Source organism: Heterodontus francisci, unplaced genomic scaffold (genome assembly GCF_036365525.1).
Source record: "Heterodontus francisci isolate sHetFra1 unplaced genomic scaffold, sHetFra1.hap1 HAP1_SCAFFOLD_1551, whole genome shotgun sequence".
NCBI classification, from domain to species: Eukaryota; Metazoa; Chordata; class Chondrichthyes; order Heterodontiformes; family Heterodontidae; genus Heterodontus; species Heterodontus francisci.
In genome coordinates this window covers 47,981-67,029 of record NW_027140689.1, presented here as the reverse complement: position 1 = coordinate 67,029, position 19,049 = coordinate 47,981, and the positions used below count along the sequence as shown (strand labels likewise).

The 19,049-nt window shown below is 48.0% G+C and overlaps 1 long non-coding RNA gene across 1 annotated transcript; it reads left to right on the top strand.

Annotated features, from left to right (window-relative positions):
* Positions 1-2,353: 2,353 nt before the first annotated feature.
* LOC137360500 (uncharacterized) lies at positions 2,354-9,386 on the top strand. Its single transcript, XR_010971895.1, has 4 exons — positions 2,354-2,614; positions 3,312-3,409; positions 4,253-4,329; positions 8,354-9,386. It is a non-coding gene; the product is annotated as an uncharacterized lncRNA (long non-coding RNA).
* The last annotated feature ends 9,663 nt before the right edge of the window (positions 9,387-19,049 follow it).

The window sequence follows — 19,049 nt, the reverse complement described above, 5'->3', positions numbered from 1 at the left end:
TTCGTGCTTGTTCCCCTCCCCTCTTTCTTGTTCTTGCTTTTCTGTCTTGCTTGTTTCCCCGTTCCCCGTCCCCTTGCTTTCTTTCTTTTTCCCCTCCCCTCTTTCTTTCTTTTCCCCTCCCCTCTTGCTTTCTTGCTTGGTTCCCCTCCCCTCTTTCTTTCTGTCTTTTTCCCCTCCCCTCTGTGTTCGTGTTTCTGTCTTTTTGCCCCTCCCCTCTTTGCTTGCTTCGTGCTTGTCTGTTGGCCCCCTCCCCTCGTGGCGTCACTCACACCCCCCCCCCCCTGCGGCGTCGGCCCCTCGCTCTCACCACCCACAAAACTATACCCCCACCCACCCACCCACCCACCCTCAAATACAAAACCCCCTCCCACCCACCCCACTATAACTAAAACCCCCACCCACCCTCCCTCATAACTAATACCCCCCACCCTCCACCCTACAATACATAACCCCCCACCCCACCCTCAAAACTAAAATCCCCCTCCCTCCCACCCCCACAAATCAAATCCCCCTCCCTACCCACCCACCCACCAACAAATCAATATCCCCCACCCTCCCACCCTCATTTCTATACATCTCCCTCCCCCCCACCCTCCTTTCATTACTAATCCCCCTCCCACCCTCCCACTATAACATTATCCCCCCCCCACCCACCCACTAATCATTTCCCCCTCCCCATCCCACCCTCATATTCTTTTCCCCCTCCCTCCCACCCTTCATATCATTTCCCCCACCCCCACCCACCCACCCACTAACTTACCCCCCTCCCACCCTCCCCTCTTTTCTTTTCCCCCCTCCCTCCCTCCCACTTTTCTTTTCCCCCCCCTCCCCTCCCTCCCACTATTATCATTACCCCCCTCCCATCCCACTTTATCATTTCCCCTACCCTCCCACATTAACAATTCCCCCTCCCCTCCCTCTTTTTCATTTCCCCCTCCCCTCCCTCCCACCCTCTTTTCAATTTCCCCCACCCATCCCTCCCTCCCTCTTATCTTTTCCCCCCTCCCTCCCACCCTCAATTCCCCCTCCCCTCCCCACCCACCCTCCTAGCCCCCCTCCCCTCTCCTCCCTCCTATCCCCCTCCCCACCCTCCCTCTTTTCTTTCCCCCTCCCTCCCTCCCACTATTCTTTTCCCCCTCCCTCCCACCCTCCCTCCTCTATTCATATCCCCCCTCCCTCCCTCCCTCCCTCTTATCTTTACCCCCTCCCCCTCCCCTCCCCACCCCTCCCTCCCTCTTTACTTTCCCCCTCCCTCCCTCCATCCCTCTTTATCTTTTCCCCTCCCCTCCCCTCCCTCCCTCCCTCCCCTCCCTCCCTCTTTTCTTTTCCCCTCCCTCCCTCCCTCCCTCCCTCCCTCTTTTCTATTCCCCCTCCCTCCCTCCCTCTTTTCTTTTCCCCCTCCCACCCTCCCTCTTTTCTATTCCCCTCCCTCCCTCCCTCTTTTCTTTTCCCCCTCCCACCCTCCCACTTTTCTTTCCCCCTCCCACCCTCCCTCCCTCTTTTCTTTTCCCCCTCCCTCCCTCCCTCTTTACTTTTCCCCCTCCCTCCCTCCCTCTTTTCTTTTCCCCCTCCCTCCCTCCCTCTTTTCTTATTCCCCCTCCCTCCTCCCTCTTTTCTTTTCCCCCTCCCTCCCTCCCTCCCTCTTTTCTATTCCCCCTCCCTCCCTCCCTCCCTCTTTTCTTTTCCCCCTCCCTCCCTCCCTCCCTCTTTTCTTTTCCCCCTCCCTCCCTCCCTCCCTCCCTCCCTCCCTCCCTCTTTTCTATTCCCCCTCCCTCCCTCCCTCTTTTCTTTTCCCCCTCCCACCCCCTCCCTCTTTTCTTTTCCCCCTCCTCCCTCCCTCCCTCCCTCCCTCCCTCTTTTTCTTTTCCCCCTCCCTCCCTCCCTCCCTCTTTTCTTTTCCCCCTCCTCCCTCCCTCCCTCTTTTCTTTTCCCCCCTCCCTCCCTCCCTCCCTCATCTTTCTATTCCCCCTCCCTCCCTCCCTCCCTCCCTCCCTCCCTCCCTCTTTTCTTTTCCCCCCTCCCTCCCTCCCTCCCTCCCTCCCTCTTTTCTTTTCCCCCTCCCTCCCTCCCTCCCTCCCTCCCTCCCTCCCTCTTTTCTTTTCCCCCTCCCTCCCTCCCTCCCTCTTTTCTTTTCCCCCTCCCTCCCTCCCTCCCTCCCTCTTTTCTTTTCCCCCTCCCTCCCTCCCTCCCTCCCTCCCTCTTTTCTTTCCCCCTCTTCTCCCCCTCTTCTCCCCCTCCCCCTCTTCTCCCCCTCCCCCTCTTCTCCCCCTCCCCCTCTTCTCCCCCTCTTCTCCCCTCCCCCTCCTTTCTTTTCCCCCTCCCCTCCTCCCCCCGTCACCACCGCCTATTTCACTTTGATTGAATCACAAGTGGGCTCCCGGTGACGCTGCCGTTTGCTCCCGGTCCCGGTCGGAGCGGGTGTGACTCAGTCCGGGTCTGTTTGTATATTCTGTCCGCCTCCCGGGATGACGTGCTCGGGGCGGTGTTGCGGTTCCGGATTATATTCGGAGTCAATCGGCTCCGGGAGTCAGCAAAGTTTAGCGGAGAGTTTAGCGGATAGTGAGGAAGCTGTGGGCGAGTTACCGATGGCGGTGGATGTTCGTATCGAATATTGGTGAGTGTTTCTGCAACTTCCCGATCACCGGCATCAGGTTCGAAAGTTTTTCTCTCGGAGTTTTGATCGGTTCGTCCCGAATTCTCAGTAATTTTGCTGCTGGTTTCGGGCTCCGGGCGCTGAGTCGGGAATTTCTCAGTGAATCGCTGCTTTTCTGTAATTAAAGTCTGATGAAGTTTAGTATCGGATTCACTCTGGATTTAATCTGGAGTCACTCTGGATTCACTCTGGGTACACTCTGGATTTAATCTGGATTCACAAACACATTTTACACAATTTCCAGACTGGGGTGGAGAATTCCAGCGGAGGATCAGACCAGGTTTGATAAACACTAACACACAACAAAGGAATCCCGAGCCAGTAGCAACTTTAAAAGAAAGATCTTTTATTTTTCAAACTTATTAAACATTAAAAAATATTGAAATAAACACAAGATGTAGGGGACGTGCAAAGAGATTGGTTTGTTAGAAACTTTCCTGGGGAAAGATTACAAATGAAACATTAATTTTTCTCTTTGAGATGTTTGTGTTTCCAGGATTTGTGTGTTTTTAGATTTTCAACATAAAAGCATTAATATTTGAGAAAGGAACATCAGACACCGGGTGTAAGAAACAGTCTGCACGGCTGATGAGTACATCTCCCAGAGGGACGGTGCTGTGCAATGGACATTTAACAATCTTTGTGAATCTTTCCCCAGCGCTGGATGAGGATTCCTCACCCGTTACCTGTCCCTTGCGGATGAAATCAGGGAGCAGGTACCAGGTGCCCGCGTTACAGGTTTCATCGGGCAGACGGGTGAGTGAGGCAATAAGGATCAATATGTGCAACATTTCACAAGAACTTGCTCAGGCTTAGAATCGTAGAATCAACTTCAGCCAGTGTAGCTGTGAAAATGCAGAAACTCTCAGGCCAGAACTTTGTGATTATGTTTCCTGTTATTGTTACAATCTCACAAAACTTTCTGTCTAGCTGCCTCTGATTAATGTACCTTTCTCCACCAAATGACCCCATAACCTTGTGCAGTGAAGCTTCTTGTGGTGTGTTCTAAAGTATCTTCACTTTTTGAAATAAAAACAGAAAGTGCTGGAAATATTCAACAGGTCAGGCATCATCTGTGGAGAGAGAAACAGTTAACGTTTCAGCTCAGTGACCTTTCATCACAACTGCATCTGCAGTATTTTGCTTTTATCTTAACTTTCTTGTGACTTTTATTGAGTGTCATCTTGTACCTAAAAAAAAAGCCACTACACAGCAGCTAGACCATTTCCTGCTTCATGAAGCCAATGGCCAACTGCAGAGTGAAGGCTGCCCTGGACAGGTTCGGAGTGGCGAGTTCCCTCCCAAAGGGAACTGGTACCTGTAGCATTGGCTCTCTGCTTCCTTCCCATGTGGCAGACTAGCCAATTCTAACAGGTTTTCAAAAGGGTCTGTCAATTCCCATCATGTTCACCTCACGATCTATGGCTCTGCTGGGAAGGGGAGCAGAAACTGTCATCCAGACCACACCTAGCTCACTGCTAAACAGCAGAGACCCACTCATTCTTAAAACTCATTTAAATTTGTGCATCAAGCTTGTTCCACGTTGACAAATGTTGCTGCTGGTTAGTATAATGCCTGAACATTATTTTTCTTTCTCAGGGAGTTTTGAGGTTTCAATTAACAAAAAGCTGGTTTTCTCTAAGCTGGAATCAAATGGGTTTCCTTATCATAAAGATGTAAGTAAATCCCATAAAATATACTTTATACAGAATCAAGACTGAGACATTCCAACTAGCTGGAGCAATGTTACAGTCATAATACTTAGCAATAGCCTCCAATGCCATCCATGCCTTGTTCACCTACCACTCTCAGAGACACTATCCTCTACCACACAATAATGGCATGTGAAATTAAACTGCTGCAGGGAATTGCAGAAGAGGGACATGAGACTGAAACCCTGTGTCAGACAGCAGATTCACAAGGAAAAGCAGAAGGAACTATAGCTATTCAGTGTGGAGATGAGGTGATTGAACAGCTTATAAGATAGTTAAATGGGAAGATTGATCAATTAGAACATAAGAATAAGAGCAGGAGTAGGCTATTCAGCCCCTCAAGCCTGCCCCACCATTCAATAAGATCATGGCTGATCTGTCCCAGGCCTCAACTCCTCTTTCAGGCCTGCTCCGCCTAACCCTCGACTCCCCGAGATTTCAAAAATCTATCTACCTCCTCCTTAAATACATTTAGTGACCCAGCCTCCACAACTCTGAGGTAGAGAATTCCAGAGATTCACCACCCTCAGAGAGAAGAAATTCCTTCGCATCTCAGTTTTAAATGTGTGGCCTCACCAACACCCTGTACAGTTGTAACAAGACTTCCCTATTTTTAAACTCTAACCCCCTAGCAATAAAGGCCAAAATTCCATTTGCCTTCTTAATTACTTGCTGCACCTGCATGCTAACTTTTTGTGTTTCATGTACAAGAACACTCAGATCCCTCTGTACTGCAGTATTTTGTAGTCTTTCTCCATCTAAATAATAATCTGCCTTTTTATTCTTCCTACCAAAGTGGATGACCTCACACTTTCCTACATTGAACTCCATCTGCCAAGTTTTTGCCCACTCACTTAACCTATCTATATCCCTTTGCTGATTCTTTGTGTCCTCATCACAACATGCCTTCCCACCTATTTTTGTATCGTCAGCAAATTTGGATACACTACACTCTGTCCCTTCCTCTAAGTCATTAATATAGATAGTAAATAGTTGAGGCCCTAGGACCGATCCTTGTGGCACCCCACTAGTTACAGCTTTCCAACCTGAAAAAGACCCATTGATCCCGACTCTCTGCCTTCTGTGTGTTAGCCAGTCCTCAATCCATGCCAACACATTACCCCCAATACCCTGAGCTCTTATTTTGTGCAATAACCTTTTATGTGGCACCTTATCGAACGCCTTCTGAAAATCCAAATACACTACATCTGCCAGTTCCCCTTTATCTACTTTGCTTGTTATATCCTCAAAGAACTCTAACAAATTTGTCAAACATGATTTCCCTTTCCTAAAACCATGTTGACTCTGTTTGATTGCATTATGTTTTTCTAAATGTCCTGCTATTTCTTCCTTAATAATGGACTATGGCATTTTCCCAATGACAGATGTTAAGCTAACTGGTCTTTAGTTTCCTGCTTTCTGTCTCCCTCCTTTCTTGAATAGGGGTGTCACATTAGTGGTTTCCCAATCCGCTGGTACCCTACCGGAATCCAGTGAGTTTTGGTATATTATGACCAATGCCTCCACGATCTCTGCAGCCACTTCTTTTAAAACCCTTGGATGCAGGCCGTCAGGTCCTGGCGACTTGTCCCATCAGTTTGTCCAGCACCTTTTCCCTCGTGATAGAGTTCCTCCCTCCTATTTACACCTTGCTCATCTATTATTGTCGGGATGTTTATAGTGTCCTCCACCGTGAAGACCGATGCAAAATATTGGTTTAAATTATCTGCCATTTCCCTGTTCCCGGTTATTAATTCCCCAGTCTCATCCTCTCAGGGTCCCACACCTACTTTAGCTACTCTCGTCCTTTTAATATACCCATGGAAGCTCTTACTGTTTGTTTTTATATTTCTTGCCAATTTACTCTCAATCTATTTTCTCCCTCTCAGTATTTTAGTCATCTGCTGCTGGTTTCTAAAAAGTTCCCAATCCTCTGGTCTACCACTCGTTTTCACCACATTGTACGCCTTTGTTTCTGATTTGATACTCTCCTTAACTTCCTTTGTTATCCATGGGTAGTTCATCGTTCTCTTCGAGTCCTTCCTTCTGACTGGAATAAATGTTTGCTGAGTGTTACAAAATATCTGTTTAAAGTCTGCCACTGCTCATCCACTGACTTCCCCTGTAGTCTATCTTCCCAGCCCGCTTTCGACAACTCTTTCTTCATACCTCTGTAATTGCCCTTGTTTAAGTTAAAGACACTGGTTTGAGACCTGAGTTGCTCGCCCTCAAACTGAATTTGAAATTCTACCATGTTATGATCGCTTCCCCCTAAAGGATCCTTAACTCCGAGATCTCTTATTAATCCTACCTCATTACACAATACCAAAGCTAAAATAGCCTGCTCCCTGGTAGGTATTGCTCCAAGTAACAATCCCTGAGGCACTCTACAAATTCGTCTTCCATGCTACCCTTGCCAATTTGACTTGTCCAGTCTATATGCAGATTAAAATCACCCATGATAATTACAGTGCCCTTCTTACACGCCTCCATTATTTCCTGATTTATATCTTGTCCTTAAGAGAGGCAACTCCTCGGGGGCCTATAGACCACTCCCACCCGTGATTTCTTTCCCTTGCTATTCCTTATTTCCACCCAAACTGATTCTACATCACAATCTATTACACCTATATCATTACTCACAACTGCACTGATCCCTTCCTTTAATAACAAAGCTACCCCACCTCCTTTTCCTTTCTGCCTATTCTTCCGGAACATCGAATATCCTTGAACATTTAGATTCCAGTCCTGGTCATCCTGCAACCACGTCTCTGTGATCGCTATCAAACCATATTCATTTATTTCTATTTGTGCCGTCAGCTCATCTATCTTGTTACAAATGCTACGTGCATTCAGATAAAGAGTCTTAAGCTTTGACTTTTTACCATTTTTACCTACTCTGGTTCTAATTTCTGCTAATTCTTGAGCTGTGGGTAGCACAGTGAAAGCAAAATAATTTAAGAAGCATTTGGATGGCAAAATACAAATGTTGCTGTCAGGTGTTTCTGGGCAGATAGTCAAGATGCCCCTCCTTCATCAGTATCTCGATCTGGAATGCCTGAACTGGATCTTCCATGATGGAATAAAAACAGAAAATGCCTGAAACACTCAGCAGGTCAGGCAGCATTTGTGGAGAGAGAAACATGGGTGGCGCAGTGGTTAGCACCGCAGCCTCACAGCTCCAGGGACCCGGGTTCAATTCTGGGTACTGCCTGTGTGGAGTTTGCAAGTTCTCCCTGTGTCTGCGTGGGTTTTCTCCGGGTGCTCCAGTTTCCTCCCACAAGCCAAAAGACTTGCAGGTTGGTAGGTAAATTGGCCATTATAAATTGCCCCTAGTATAGGTAGGTGGTAGGGAAATATAGGGACAGGTGGGGATGTGGTAGGAATATAGGATTAGTATATATGGGTGGTTGATGGTCGGCACAGACTCGGTGGGCCGAAGGGCCTGTTTCAGTGCTGTATAACTAAACTAAACTAAAGAAACAGAGTTAATGTTTCAGGTCAATGACCTCTCAGATGATGATGACTCAGTATTGAAATAACAGACATATTAAAACATTAAAGCAAAAATATTATCTCTTTCAGGGCAGTTAGATAAATATAATTTTGAGGTATTGATACTGAGAAAAAGTCAGTGCATTCTGGAGAAGTCTTGCTGGGTTTAGCAAATAAAGGGTTGGGACTGAGTGCTTGAAGCACAGTTTCAGCTGCTGTCCTCCAATGGTGTCTCTCAGTCTCACCCTGTGTCTCGGGTGGTGTTGGAAGAGTTTGCTGGGAGTGGCAGGGCTGGAATATATGTGTTGGATTGTCTCACTTTTCGAGTAGGGGGAAGGGAGTTGGATTACTGCTCTTGCTGAAAGAAATAATGTCCCATTGTGTAGGTTGCCTGCCAACCCGTGTGTGTGAGATAGAATCTCTTAGAAGGAAATGTTTTATTTTTGGACTTTTACTATTTCCTGTATTTTAAATCCTGGTTTATTTCCATCAGATCATTGAAGCTGTAAAGACAGCTAAAGAGGGGTCTCCTGTGGAGAAGATTATTTCCCAGGATCAGCTTCATACCCAGAAGAGGAGCTGTATTATCATCTAATGGAAACCAAGTGATGGCCCAAATGCCCTGATAAAATTTGACAGTTTTTAAATAATGAAGCACCACTCTGTTGATGATTGTTTTCCCCAAAAGTTAACGGTGAAGACATGAGGAGATACCAGAAGGTGTGCTTCCCTGAGTTGGAATCTGCTGCAAAATTTTTCAGGTGTTAGTCTATTGTGTAGAGAATGACCGGTATAATATTGTCACAATTAAATTGTATTTGTCTAATCTTTCCCACCCTGTGCCTATTGTCAAGAAACACACAAAATTACTAATTGTCACATTAAGATTGAGCACATCAGCTCCAGAAACAAACTGTAGAGATCGCACTCACTCACTCACTCACTGAGACAGCCCTGGGCTGTATCTCAAATCCCAACAACTCCCTCCAGTTCCGTAGTAACATGTACCTGTCAAATTACACTCACTCTTGAAACTGATGACAGGAAGGGAAAGTGCTTTATGGCGTTACCAGAATGTTATGCCAATGAGGCAAAGCCTTCCTTTTGAGCTCTCCTCACAGATAAGGAGAGCCTGGCCTTTTTGTAGGTGTTTGTAAAATCCCACTGGGAAGGAGAACCGAGTGTGTGAATGTTGTTCAGCAGCCGCCTCGTAGCAAAAGGTTTGAGATGTACTGATGAAGCTGTGATGCCTGAGGAGCCAACTGCTCAGATACATTAGTCCTAAAGTCAGTGTGCTGTCGATATATCCTGTAATCGATGAGAGGCGATCAGCATTTCAATAAAGTAACAGCTCTGAATTTTGGCCGACCTTTCACATTACCTTTGATGGGGCATGCAAGCATGTGTGCTGTTAAATATCCCATAATACCCAGCAGTAGCGACCGAATCGGAATTATTTTATTTCTGATGTAATTCTGTTTTTCGTTCTGGATTCAAAACAAAATAAATGTAGTCTTTACTTCAAAGGCTGTTGTTTTCGGTTAGGTATGAAGATTTAATAAACAGTAGCAAACATTCAAGGAAGCTGGTGGTGTAGTGGTAATGACCCTGGTTCGAATCCCCCCACAGCTGATGGTGAAATTTGAATTCAATTAATAAATCTGAAATTAAATAGCTTGTCTAATGGTGACCGTGAAACCATTGTCAACTTGTAATAACCCATCTGGTTCACAAATGTCCTTTTGGGAAGGAAATCTGCCCCCTTACCTGGCCTACATGTGACTCCAGACCCAAAGCAATGTGGTTGACTCTTAAATGCCCTCTGAAATGGCCCAATAGAGACGGGCTTTAAATGCTGGCCTAGCCAGCGACGTTCACATCTCATGAACGAATTTTTTAAAAACTCAGCATGGAAATAGATTCCTGACTAGGTTAATGAGACTTGAAACCTGGGTGTGTATAGCAGGTTCACAATATACGACTGAGATGTTGCAGTTATCATCAAGATCTGTACAACACAACGGCATTTTTCACTCAGCAGGGCAGCAGGAAGTACTAAACTTTGTCACTAGAACTAAATATTTGAGTTTCATGAGTTTAAAAGCAGAAATGATTGTTTGTGAGGCACAGTTAACTAAAATGTACATGGATTTCTATCACAATATAAATGCAAGTAGTTCTGGCACTGGTCATATGAACAAATGAAAGAACAAAAACCTGCCCCATCAGATGAGGTGGACCCTCGTACCCCATTCCCCCACTCCTCCAGACGAGGTGGATCCTCGTACCCCATTCCCCCACTCCATCAGATGAGGTGGATCCTCGTACCCCATTCCCCCACTCCTCCAGACGAGGTGGATCCTCGTACCCCATTCCCCCACTCCATCAGATGAGGTGGATCCTCGTACCCCATTCCCCCACTCCTCCAGACGAGGGGGATCCTCGTACCCCATTCCCCCACTCCTCCAGACGAGGTGGATCCTCGTACCCCATTCCCCCACTCCTCCAGACGAGGTGGATCCTCGTACCCCATTCCCCCACTCCTCCAGACGAGGTGGATCCTCGTACCCCATTCCCCCACTCCTCCAGACGAGGTGGATCCTCGTACCCCATTCCCCCACTCCATCAGATGAGGTGGATCCTCGTACCCCATTCCCCCACTCCTCCAGACGAGGTGGATCCTCGTACCCCATTCCCCCACTCCTCCAGACGAGGTGGATCCTCGTACCCCATTCCCCCACTCCTCCAGACGAGGTGGATCCTTGTACCCCATTCCCCCACTCCATCAGATGAGGTGGACCCTCGTACCCCATTCCCCCACTCCTCCAGACGAGGTGGATCCTCGTACCCCATTCCCCCACTCCATCAGATGAGGTGGACCCTCGTACCCCATTCCCCCACTCCTCCAGACGAGGTGGATCCTCGTACCCCATTCCCCCACTCCATCAGACGAGGTGGATCCTCGTACCCCACTCCATCAGTCCCACCATTTTGTGGTAGAGGTGAAATTGAAAAGTGAAAGGATCTGACCAGTTCCTGTTTGAAAGACTTCAATAAATCAAAGCTAACTAATCTTCAGTGATCTGCTCTTTGCTTTTATTTTATACTTGAACCCCCCCAACTGTCCGATCCTTATGCAGCTTAAATAACTTGTAAAACTGAACAGAATCCATTCCCTTAATCATTTTCTAAATCTCAAATCGTATCTTCTATGTTTTTCCAATGGACAAAACCGCAGTTCCTTAAGTCTATCCCAATATCTTGGAGCCCTAAGACTGCTCGTAGAATTCACAGAATCACAGAATTATAATTGCATTAGGAAATGCCTGTCTGTTCCCCTGATTATCACTAAGGCTTTTCCGGTCATCCTTGTGCATTCCTGTGCAGCTGAGCCACCTGTGGTACCATGGCCTTGGCTCTAGCTGCACTCTCCCCAGATGGATCATCACTTTCCTCAGTATTCAGAACTGTTGGAGAGTGAGATGCACTCGGGAGTCTCCTGCAATACCTTCCTGTTTCTTCTTGACTATCTGCTGCTCACTCATTCCCTCTCTGCATACTCTTAAGCTGTGGGGTGACGACATCTATGAACGTGCTATCCACAAAGCTCTCAGCCTCATGGATGCACTGAGGTAACATCAGCTGCTGCTCAAGTTCCGAAACCCGGAGCTCCAGCTAATGCAGCTGACAATGCTTCTTGCACATATGGTTATCCAGGACATGAGAGGTGTCCTGGAGTTCCCACATAGCACAGGATGTGCAATCGCGAGGTTGGAGCATCCCTGCCATTCCTCAATCTATTAGATAATAAACCTTGGGACTATAAATAAACCTTATTACTACTAATACCCCTACCAATAGTAATAATCTTACTACTGCTAATACTAAACTTTACCAATATTAATCTACCTTTCCACTACTAATATACCCTACCAATACTAAAATGCTAACAATAGTAGTAATAAGCCTACTGCTGCTCCTATTTCTTGTGTCGGAGGGTCAGTACTGAGAGGAGTGCTGCACTGTCGGAGGTGCTGTTTTTTGGATGAGACTGTTAAACCAAGGCTTTGTCTGCCCTCTCAATTGTAGATAATTGATCCCATGGCTTTATTTTAAGGAGTTCTCCCTGGATCAACATCACTAAAACAGATTATCTGCTCAGTTATCACAGTGTTGTTTGTGGGATCTTGCTGTGCAGAAATAGTCTGTTGAATTTCCTACATTACAACAGTGACAGTGGCTTATACCTCAAAAGTATTTCATTGGCTGTAAGGGCTCTGAGATGTCCTGAAGTAAAGAAAGGCACTATATAAATGCAAGTCTTTCTTGAATGTAGCAGAAACTCATCCATCCACATCGAGGGTGACCTTTCACACACGAGCCCATTCCCTATTCCCAAATGGGGAGAACTTCCACAGGGTTTTCCCAATTTCTCTCTAACTCCAGCGGAAGCCAATTGAGAAAAGATGTAAATTGCAGTTTCTCTGGGAGATTGCCCACAGAAACTATGGGCAGGTATAACGACAACAGTCGGTGGTGACGGTTACATATCTTTGTGGAATGTTAAAGTTTACATCCAAATCATTTTTGAAGATATTGAACAGCAAATAACAAAAATAATAACATCCTCCACTGGGATAGCAGAGAGATTCCATTCAGGAGAACCATATGCTCAAAGATAGAGATGTGGGTCTGTCTGTGGGTGTGTGTGTGTGTGGGTCTGTCTGTGGGGGTGGGGGTCTGTCTGTGGGGTTAGTTTGTGGGTCTGTCTGTGGGTGTGTTTTTTTTTATTCATTCATGGGATGTGGATGTCACTGGCCAGGCCAGCATTTATTGTCCATCCCTAATTGCCCTTGAGAAGGTGGTGGTGAGCTGCCTTGAACCGCTGCAGTCCATGTTTGGTAGGTACACCCACAGTGCTGTTAGGAAGGGAGTTCCAGGATTTTGACCCAGTGACAGTGAAGGAACAGCGATATAGTTCCAAGTCAGGATGGTGTGTGACTTGGAGGGGAACTTGCAGGTGGTGGTGTTCCGATGTATTTGCTGCCCTTGTCCTTCTAGTTGGTAGAGGTCGCGGGTTTGGAAGGTGCTGTCTAAGGAGCCTTGGTGCGTTGCTGCAGTGCATCTTGTAGATGGTACACACTGCTGCCACTGTGCGTCGGTGGTGGAGGGAGTGAATGTTTGTGGATGGGGTGCCAAACAAGCGGGTCGCTTTGTCCTGGATGGCGTCGAGCTTCTTGAGTGTTGTTGGAGCTGCACCCATCCAGGCAAGTGGAGAGTATTCCATCACACTCCTGACTTGTACCTTGTAGATGGTGGACAGGCTTTGGGGAGTCAGGAGGTGAGTTACTCGCCTCAGGATTCCTAGCCTCTGACCTGCTCTTGTAGCCACGGTATTTATATGGCTACTCCAGTTCAGTTTTCGGTCAATGGTAGCCCCTAGGATGTTGATAGTGGGGGATTCAACGATGGTAATGCCATTGAATGTCATGGGGAGATGGTTAGATTCTCTCTTGTTGGAGATGGTCATTGCCTGGCACTTGTGTGGCGCGAATGTTACTTGCCACTTATCAGCCCAAGCCTGGATATTGTCCAGGTCTTGCTGCATTTCTACACGGACTGCTTCAGTATCTGAGGAGTTGCGAATGGTGCTGAACATTGTGCAATCATCAGCGAACATCCCCACTTCTGACCTTATGATTGAAGGAAGGTCATTGATGAAGCAGCTGAAGATGGTTGGGCCTAGGACACTACCCTGAGGAACTCCTGCAGTGATATCCTGGAGCTCAGATGATTGACCTCCAACAACCACAACCATCTTCCTTTGCGCTAGGTATGACTCCAGCCAGCGGAGGGTTTTCCCCCTGATTCCCATTGACCTGAGTTTTGCTAGGGCTCCTTGATGCCATACTCGGTCAAATGCTGCCTTGATGTCAAGGGCAGTCACTCTCACCTCACCTCTTGAGTTCAGCTCTTTAGTCCATGTTTGAACCATGGCTGTAATGAGGTCAGGAGCTGAGTGGCCCTGGCGGAACCCAAACTGAGCGTCAGTGAGCAGGTTATTGCTAAGCAAGTGCTGTTTGATGGCACTGTTGATGACACCTTCCATCACTTTACTGATGGAGAGTAGGCTGATAGGGTGGTAATTGGCCGGGTTGGATTTGTCCTGCTTTTTGTGTACAGGACATACCTGGGCAATTTTCCACATTGCAGGGTAGATGCCAGTGTTGTAGCTGTACTGGAACAGCTTGGCTAGGGGTGCAGCAAGTTCTGGAGCACAGGTCTTCAGTACTATTGCCGGAATATTGTCAGGGCCCATAGCCTTTGCAGTATCCAGTGCCTTCAGTCGTTTCTTGATATCATACTGAGTGAATCGAATTGGCTGAAGTTTGGCATCTGTGATGCTGGGGACTTCAGGAGGAGGCCGAGATGGATCATCAACTCAGCACTTCTGGCTGAAGGTTGTTGCAAATGCTGCAGCCTTATCTTTTGCACTGATGTGCTGGGCTCCCCTATTATTGAGGATGGGGATATTTGTGGAGCCACCTCCTCCAGTTAGTTGTTTAATTGTCTACCACCATTCACAGCTGGATGTGGCAGGACTGCAGAGCTTAGATCTGATCCGTTGGTATGGGATTGCTTAGCTCTATCGCATGCTGCTTACACAGTTTGGCATGCAAGTAGTCCTGGGTTGTAGCTTCACCAGGTTGACACCTCATTTTGAGGTATGCCTGGTGCTGCTCCTGGCATGCCCTCCTGCACTCTTCATTGAACCAGGGTTGGTCTCCTGGCTTGATGGTAATGGTAGAATGGGGAATATGCCGGGCCATGAGGTTACAGATTGTGGCTGAGTACAGTTCTGCTGCTGCTGATGGCCCACAGCGCCTCATGGATGCCCAGTTTTGCATTGCTAGATCTGTTCGAAATCTATCCCATTTAGCATGGTGGTAGTGCCACACAACACGATGGAGGGTATCCTCAATGTAAAGGCGGGACTTCGTCTCCACAAGGACTGTGCAGTGGTCACTCCTATCAATACTGTCATGGACAGATGCATCCGCGGCAGGCAGATTGGTGAGGACGAGGTCAAGTATGTTTTTCCCTCGTGTTGGCTCCCTCACCACCTGCCACAGACCCAGTCTAGCAGCTATGTCCTTTAGGACTCAGCCAGCTTGGTCAATAGTGGTGCTACCGAGCCACTCTTGGTGATGGACATTGAAGTCCCCCACCCAGGAGTACAATTTGTGTGTGTGCGTCTGTCTGTGGGGGTCTGTCTGTGGGTGTATATGTGGGTCTATCTGTGGGGGGGGGTCTGTCTGTGGGGGTGGGGGTGGGTCTGTCTGTGGGGGTGTGTGTGGGTTTGTCTGTGGGGATGTGTGTGGGTCTGTCTGTGGGGGTGGGGGTGGGGCTGTCTGTGGGGGTGGGGGTGGGTCTGTCTGTGGGGGTCTCCCTCTGCTGCCCCTCCCCCCCCCCCCCCACCCCCCTTAACCCTGCAAAGCATCTTTTATTATTTTGTTTACTACATTAAAGGAACTAACTAAATAAAACTTGCCTTGTTTTCCTGGACAGTTCCAGCAACAATCTGCTCCCTGTTGTGTTCACTTTGTGTTGACTCTGAAAGGGTCACAAGTGACCATTTGTTTCCCTCATTATTTCAATATTTAAAAATTTCCTCTTCAGAACAAAGGAACCTTCATGGGTGAAGTCAAAATATGCAAAATCTGCACCACATTGAGTTCCTGTTAGGAATCACTAAAGTATTTATGAAACTTTGTGTGAAAGGATTAAGTGTTCCCTGTAAACATGATCTTAGAGTAGGTTAAAGGTTCGGCACAACATCGTGGGCCGAAGGGCCTGTACTGTTCTATGTTCTAAACAGTAAAACTAACATGAAAATATTCAAATAAAAGCAAAATACTGCAGATGCTGGAAATCTGAAATAAAAACAGTGATGGAAATACTGAGGCAAAATTCAAAAGGAGTCTGGATTTGAACATCAAGTGCCATAAACTGCAGGGCTACGCACCAAATGCTGGAAGATGGGATTAGAATGGGTGGATCTTTTTCGGCCGGCACAGAAACGATGGGGCAAGTGGCCTCTTTCTGTGCCTCAAACTTTCTACTATATACACTCTCATTGAGCCTCCAAAGTGAACATCCTTTGTGTTGCTCTCTCCTCTTCTAGCCAACCTAACCTCATGTGACAATGACATCATCACTCTTACAGTGGGAAGGTCATTCTCACTGTCTTCAGCATTAACCCTTTACATTCTTATACAACAAAAAGTGTCAGAAATACTGATGAAATGTCACAGAGCTGAAACGTTAACTCAGTTTCTCTCTCCACAGATGCTGCCAAACCTGTTGAGTATTTCTGGCACCTTCTGTTTTCATTTCAGAATTCCAGCATCTGCAGTATTTTGCTGTTACAAAAAACTTGAAGCTATTTCCCCACATATGCAATTTCCTGTTTCATTTTATGATAAAATTGTGTAACATTCTACTGTAAACAACTTGTGCTAACACAGTAAAATCTCCCAATGTGCTTGGATCCTTGTCCCTAGGATTGTTAGCAAACAGTATTTGACACCAAGCCACATAAAGGAGACATTAGAACTATTGACCAAAAGCTTAGTCAAAAAACATGAAAACTCTTACGAAAATGCTTCCATTTCTTTAAATTTTTTTGTTTTGAGGACTTGGGAAGAGACCATGATCATTGCCTTTTTGATCCTGGGGAAGCTTTGAGTAAAATGGCTATAACCAATTTTCGAGCTTCGGGCCAGGGAGTGCGCAACACCGTTCGGGTGGTCGTGAAGGACAAGGAAGGAGATGCACCGGTCGATCGCACCTTCTTCATCAAGAAAATTCTCTTCGATTGCTGCGGATTTCAAGCGACGGACGTCTTCTGCCTGCAGGATTTCCCCAGCAGTGGATACTTCGACGTGACGTTCCGGAACGTGGCGGGATGCATCAAGTTCCTGAAGGCGTTCAAGGAGAAAGGGGACCGGGCGCCACTGTCGATCCTCACAGCGGAGCCGCTCTTCACGCTTCCGTCACAACGGGACCGGGTGGTGACGATTCACCTCTACAACCCCCATGTTCCGGTGGTGGATGTACTCACCTTTCTCGCCAGGTACGTCGAGGTGGCCGGCAGCAGCACTGATGTCAAGGACCCCTTTGGGATTTGGACCAGCAAGCAGCAGGTCAAGGTGACCTTGAAGGTAGATCCCAGTGGAGCCATCATCCACCCTCCCTCCAGCTTCGCTATCGGGGGATGTCGAGGCTTCTTGGTCTACGCTGGGCAGCCCAGAGTTTGCCGCACCTGTGGCAAATCTGGTCACATGGCAGCCAACTGCAGCACGGTGGTTTGCAAGAACTGCAAGGAGGAAGGCCATCAGACCAAGGACTGTAAGCAGACTAAGTGTTGCAACTTGTGCGTTGCGGCAGGTCACCTCTACAAAACCTGCCCCAAACGCTGCCTCAGTTATGCTCAGGCGGCAAGGCCCAAGGAAAGGCTGGGAGAAGGTTCGACGAAGGCGTCCGGTGTTCGAAAGGAGACCAGCAACCTTCTCCGCAGTGAGGAACTTCAACCTGAGAAGGAGAAGGAAGGGGAGGCAGCTGAAACCAGTGACCCAGCACCTACCCTGTGCCCGGAAACCCCTCCTCCACAGGCTGAATCAATGGAGGAGGAGGCAACAGATGGACAAACAGGTCAGTGGCAAGTGGTCCAGAGGAAAACCACAAAGAAAAAACATCCCAAAGCGGAACAGGCCACCACCCAAACCAGTGGCAAGAGGAGGCTATCTTCTGAATCAGACTGCAACAGCTCCTCTTCACTGGACGGGGGAATGCTGGAACGACAGCCCCTTCAAAAGAGGCGGCAGAACTCCAAGGAGATGGAAGATAAAGCATCCCAGCCCCCGGGCACTGGAAGCTGTGATGGGCTCGGCGTGCCCCAACCCCAATGCGCCACACGTAACGACGTGGCCAACGCATCTCAGCTCCGGGAAGCCGGGAGCAGTGATGTTTTCAGGCGGCACAGTGGCGCAGTGGTTAGCACCGCAGCCTCACAGCTCCAGGGACCCGGGTTCAATTCTGGGTACTGCCTGTGTGGAGTTTGCAAGTTCTCCCTGTGTCTGCGTGGGTTTCCTCCGGGTGCTCCGGTTTCCTCCCACAAGCCAAAAGACTTGCAGGTTGATAGGTAAATTGGCCATTATAAATTGTCACTAGTTATAGGTAGGTGGTAGGAGAATGGTGGGGATGTGGTAGAGAATATGGGGTTAATGTAGGATTAGTATAAATGGGTGGTTGATGTTCGGCACAGACTCGGTGGGCTGAAGGGCCTGTTTCAGTGCTGTATCTCTAATCTAAAAATCTAATCTAATCTTTCGAGGAGGAACAGATGGAAGCAGCAGAGGATAACCCAATCTTTGCAGCCTACAAGATCCTCCCAATGTCACCCCAGCGGAAGAAACCCTGCATGAAAAACCAGGAGGGGTTTCTGAGCCCAACTATTGTGAAACTGCTTGCGTACACTATGGGTATGCAGGAACATCCCGAAGGGGAAGGACTGGGACTAGCGAGGACAAATGGTATGGGAAGCAACAACTAACTTTAAAAAAATGGGTGTAAGAATAGCTTCCATTAATGTGCGTAGCATTAAATCTACTACGCGATGTGTTTCAACCTTGGATTACCTTGCCAAGGTCAAAGCTGACCTACTGTTTCTGCAGGAGTGTGGAATACCACACCTCAGCACCTACAGGCAGTGGTCGCGGTGGTGGTCCCACGGGCCATCGATCTGGTCGGGGGGTAATGACTGCCGTTCCTCCGGCCTGGGTATTCTGCTGCGGGGAGGTAACTTCACCATCTCCGAAGTTAAGGAGGTGGTGGGCGGCCGCCTCCTCGTAGCAGACGTGATGTACAACAACGCTCCGCTCCGGTTGATCAACGTGTACGCCCCGGTACAACGCAGCGAGCGGCTGACCGTCTTCCAGCAGCTCCCACTGCTGCTGGCGACGTCCAGGCCGGTCATCCTAGGCGGTGACTGGAACTGCATCATCGATGCGGCTGGACGATCCGGCAGTGACGACAGCAAACTGGACGCTACGTCCAGATTCCTAATGGAAACAGTTAAAGATGCCAAACTGCACGACGTCTTCAGCAAACCTGCAGACGGAGCGCAG